Consider the following 5,820-nt stretch of genomic DNA (forward strand, 5'->3'; position numbering starts at 1 on the left):
CTCCTCCTCCTCTTCCTCCTTTTCCTCCTCCTTTTTTGTTTTTTGAGACAGGGTTTCTCTGTGCAACAGCCCTGGCTGTCCTGGAACTCACTCTGTAGACCACGCTGGCCTTGAACTCACAGAGATTTGCCTGCCTCTGCCTCTGCCTCCTGAGTGCTGGATTTAAAGGCGTGCACCACCACCTCAAGAACAGGTGGAGATTATTTTAGAGGACCCCTGGGGCCATCCTCAGCCCCCTAATCAGACCTTGCTGGGTGGAAAGGGTTCTGAATGTCCCAGTAGGATTAGGTTCCCTGTGTGATTTTGAGTCACCCAAGTTTGTTAGTCACAGATCCAGGCCAGTAAGCCAACACTATCATGACACAGGCCCTTGGGAATCTAATGAGAGCCACGTGGCACAGGTTTCCTTGGTAACATACACAGACACATCTCAGGACCTAACTTGAGTCTTTCAGGTTTATTTGGTATCCGTTTTATCCAGGTCTGCTTTGAGTAAATTCCAGGTCAAGTGCTAACTGACCTTTTATTATGGTCTAGGCACTGTGCCTGGGCACACAATAAAAACAGGATGGAGGGGACAGGGTGTGGCTGCTACCTATGTGGAGTTTATGGGTTAATAAAGGCAGACACTGGTGGTATTACCTTTGGAGGGGTCCTGGGTCTAAGACAGGTACAGTTGACGTGGAATGGAAATGAAGTTTGGAGCCTCTTGTAGCTGCCCTTGAGAAAAGGAGGCAGAAGGATCAGCAATTCAGGACAATCCTTGGGAATGTATGTCATTTGAGGCAAGCCTGGGTTCCTTGAGACTTCCTGAAAAAAACAAACAAACAAATAATTTTCCCCTCCCAACCCCTAACCACAGCCATCACAGCTATGGCTGAGCCCCTCGCTAACATTCACCTCTGTCAGCTCTGGTTTCTTTCCATAGCTGGAAATGTGGCCAGATGACCCAGGGTCAGTTCTCCTGTGTTAGCACCGCACACGCTGCATGGTGCATTCAATTTGGGTGCTCAGGGTCCCCTGAATTCCTGAATTTTTCTTTCTCCTTTCTTTTGTTTTCTTTCTTCCTTTCTTTTTTTTTTTTTTTTTTTTTTTTCCACTTGTAAATGGTCCCTGGTGTGAGAGACTGCTCATAGTGGCCTCTAAGCCTCTTTGGCTTTCAAGTCACCTGGACCGGAGCCAGTCAGGCTTTAACACCCCACCTGTAGAGAGAAGACACTCTTCTACAGGCCCTGCGGTGTTTGTCGCCATTTCACACCCCACCTATATAGAGACAACGCTCTTCTATAGGCCCTGTGGTATTTTTCACGGGTTTTCACGTTTTCAGCTATGGTATAAACCCCCAAACTATGTTCCACCAGCTCCTCAAACTGTCCCTGCCACCGCTTCCACTGCCACAAGATTGGTAGGATCCACGAGTGTTGGGACTAATGAGTCCTGGCCTTCAGCTGGATGTTGGGATTAATGAGTCCTGGCCTTCAGCTGCTCTTCCCTGCTAGAACCTTCTAATTGAAGTTACTAGAAGCTGTGCCTAGTTTAGAGGAGCAGAGGATGGTATTTTCACCCGTTGGCCATTGACTGCAGTGTATTTAATCCTACATGGTGCTAATAAAGAGGGCTTTTTGGTACCAGTGATTGAAGGTCTGTGTGTCAGTCTGTCTCTGCGTGTGTATTCTCAACCTCCAACCCCTTGCCCGAAGCTCTCCAACTGGGGTCTAGCACATCGAGCACAGACTGGGGCCGCAGTGCGCAGCACATGAGGCAACTGTTTTGAATTCCAGCCATTGCTCCCTGCTGTGGCTTGTGTGTTTTTTTTTTTTTTTTTTTTTTTGAGACAGGTTTCTCTGTGGCTTTTTGGAGCCTGTCCTGGAACTAGCTCTGTAGACCAGGCTGGTCTTGAACTCACAGAGATCAGCCTGCCTCTGCCTCCCGAGTGCTGGGATTAAAGGCACGCGCCACCATCGCCCGGCCCCTGCTGTGGCTTGTGGCATGGCGGCTTGGCAACAGGGTGGATCTCGCCTCAAGGTCTCTCTTGGTATTATGTTTAAAACTCCTGCGGCTAAAAAAAAATGTGACTTTTTCATACAAAATGTGACAGCTGCCATTTTGACCGAGGTCAGGTGATCTTACTGCCATCTTAACTGAGGTCAGGTGACTTCACTGCTAACTTAACTGAGAGCCAGGTCAGTTGACCAGGTCCCGCCATCTTTACTGAGGTATTCCCTGCTTGATTCCCTGGTGTTGACTCTGTTACATGTGTGTTTTGCGCAGTGGCATGCTTTTGGTAGGGTCCACCAAGAGCATCCACTTTGCCCAATTCCTGTTCACTCTATGTGTATGTTCATACATGTAACTTAAATACACCTATGTTTACTGTTAAATATTATAATTGTCTGTTCATTGTATCTCATTCAGACTACAGTGTTCATACATGTAACTTAAATGCGCCTATGTTTACTGGTAAATGTTATAATTGTCTATTCATTGTATCTCATTCCACACTACAAAGCAATAAGTCTCATGTGTTAAATTGGTATATACTTTTCAGTCTCTTAATCCAACCCTGATTTACCTGTTAAGTTGAGAGCCAGTACAATCAAGTTCGGACTCAGCTCTCCAGGCAAATTCTATACTGTAGTTATACCTGATAAACAGCCCCCAACTGCTCAGAGATCTGGGGAATATGGCATTTAAATATTTAATTATTAAAAGACTTCTTAACAAAAAGAGACAGGTTGGCTCCTAGCATCAGCACTCTACTTCCTCCAAAGAAGACAGAAGACAAATGGGCGCAAAATGTCCATCCACAATTTGCTTCAACCACCAAGTGCTGCCCATTGGGCAAAATTGCCTTTCATCTAAACAGAAGATCTCCAGACAGTGGACAGAATCACTGCAATCAATAACCTAGCTGGTCAGGTCAAGGTAGGCTTGTCTTCCTACAGATTTCCACAGGATCTTCTGGAGCCTGTCAGGCCCTGAGTTAAACAGCAAAAGGTGAACATGACCTTCAGCAACCATCGAGGACTCTGAGTAGCTCTAGGTGCCAACCAAGTAAGTTCTCTGTCATTTTTTAATCAATAACTCAAGTAAAATTTTATCCTTCTCAAAGATCTCTGATGCAGTTTAACAGCTGAGAGATTTTGTCAGTTTAAAGGACAACCTCACCAAACAAATTTCAGTAAAACACAAATACAAGTTATTAAGGTGTGCACCTGCAAGTTATAAAGGTGTGAGGACAAATACAAGTTATAAAATTTCTTTCTCATGCTGCTTCCCCTAGTTGTAAAGATACTTTTCATTGTGCAGAGACATCTGTCACAGTCATCCTGACATAAATATGTTACTGTTTGTTGTTCTTTTGAAAAACTACAACTCCCAGACTCCTCTTGGACTATGGTTACCTGTGCATGCACCTTTGCGCAGGTATGGGATATTCCCAGATACCCTTGCGCTCCCCGTTTAAAAGGCAGGGCCACACGAGGCTCCCCCCTCATTCTGCCTTTCCTCGTGTGTCCCCCACGTTCCTCTGCCCTTCTGTGTTTCCCTCCCCCATTAAAGTGGACCCACATGGGAGCCGCCGTGTCGTGTCTGTGTTTGTTTCGCCGTGTGTGTCTGTCCTGTGCCCTGTGCTCAAGAAGAACACCCCTGCCTTTATTATTTTTTAAGAAGAACACTGTTTATATAATGTATATGTATAAAACTTATGTTTTCACAAACCCAAAGAATTCTTGTGAATTCCAGAGAGCTGAATTGAAGGATCCACCTTAAACAGGTCAGATACACCCCTCTCAATTCCCTAAAACTTATTTTCCTAAACTTCACTTTGTCTTCTGTTCTGACAGTACCTTAAAGAGGTGTAAGAGACACCAGACATTTCCATACCACAAACACTTAACAGGAGCAAAGAGAGCAGCTATGCCAGAATGTGACCAGCACCCAGCTTTCTCAGGTTCCTCCTCCCCAAGATGACATCCACAAATAAGCAGGAAACAGTATTGAGAATCTGCCATCCCAATTCCTTTAACTGTTGTGCCTAACCTCCTGCCTTTTTATTATAAAAAAAGAGATGGGAATGTAATGATCTGTCCTGTCCCTTTAAGAGACAAGCTCCACCCATTCCCTCCCCTGTCCACTGCCCAGGCAGGCAGATCTTCCTTCTGCTTCCATTCTGAGTCCTTTCCTTCCTTTATCTCTCTCTCTCTCTCTCTCTCTCTCTCTCTCTCTCTCTCTCAGTGGCAACTCTGCCTCACTCCCTTCTCCTCACTTCTTCCCCCCCCTCACCATTTCTCTTTCTCTCTCTGCCTCTCTCTCTGCTCTTCTCTCTTCTCCCCTTCCCCTCTTTCCCTTTCACCTCCATAACCCACTAAATAAATACCCTCTTACTCTGTATGGTAGGTCTCTCATGCGCCACATGGCTCCCTGGCTGGGATCCGCTGGTCCTCCTGGCCCCTGAGCCACTTAGGGGCCTCCTGCCTGGGGCTGGCTGCCTTAGTGGCCTGCCATGGTCTTGGGACCCGCTGTTCACTGCCACCACTTGGGGACCTGTCATGTGGACCCACTGCCTGCTGCAGCCACTCAGGGACCCGCAGCATCTTTTAAAAACTATAACAGTGTGGACACACGGCTGTAATTCTGTTTTAAATGTATGTTCTACATGGCCTCTATGTCTCTCTTGTTATTTGTATCTGTTTAAAATTCCCGCTATGGCTCTGAAAGCATAGTTCCTTTGTACAACACGTGGCTACCACAATTTTGACTAAGGGCAGGTCAGATGACCTCACCACTATCTTGACCTAGGGAAAGTCTGGTGACCAAGTCGTGCCATCTTAACTAAGGGCAGGTTAGATAACCAGGTATGCACCACCACCTGATCTGTATAAATGACCGTAATCTAAGAAACACACTACCTCATGGGCTTCTTGGGAAGATTAAATGACATAGCGTATGTAACTTGCTTTGTGTGGTAACAGCACATTGAGAACACTCCGTAGATGGCTTTTGATATGGCTTCTTGGTATCCCCTCTAACATCTAATTATGTTAACTGTCCCTCTATGCTAATGAGAACTCTAGAGACAGATCCTCTGGGATCAGGGTCAGGTTGTTTGTAGCTTTCTCTCCCCTGTCCAAAAGAATTATAAAAACACAAACTTGCTGGATTGTTAAGAGCTTATTCAACTAAAAGTGGTGTCATGTGAGTTGCTTTCTTGCTCAGAGTTTTAGCTGAGAAAACACAGCATTCCAAATATGTGTGGCATTTTAATTGGAATTATTTTAAATATCTGTGTTTACAAACACATAGCTCAATTGTTCCACACTCACAACCCAGCTATCAAAACAGTTCAGTGCTTTCTGCTTTCAGAAATGTGGCTGAACATTTATCTTTTGCTATTTGTTTATTTATTATTTATTTATTTCCAGTCAGGGTTTCTCTGTGTAGCCATGGCTATCCTGGAACTCCTTGAACTCACAAAGATCCACCTGGCTTTGCCTCCCAAGTGCCACCATTGCCCTGATTCTCTTTAAGATTTCAAAAACAACCACAATGTTTTAATGATATACAATATGTCAGAAGAAGATAATTTTTGTAATTATTCTACAATGATAGAATATTTTTGGTCTACAGAGTCTCATCCCAGTTCAAGCTGGCCTTGAATTTTGGACAACCCTCCTGTTTTAACTTCCTATGTTTTGGAATTACAAGTGTGAGACACCAACCTGTCTTTACATTGGTAGAATTTTTATTTTTATTTTTTATTAATTTATTTATTTATTTTTTTGGTTTTTCGAGACAGGGTTTCTCTGTGGTTTGGAGCCT

The sequence above is a fragment of the Microtus ochrogaster genome, chromosome 7 (assembly GCF_000317375.1).
Source record: "Microtus ochrogaster isolate Prairie Vole_2 chromosome 7, MicOch1.0, whole genome shotgun sequence".
In the NCBI taxonomy this organism is placed as follows: domain Eukaryota; kingdom Metazoa; phylum Chordata; class Mammalia; order Rodentia; family Cricetidae; genus Microtus; species Microtus ochrogaster.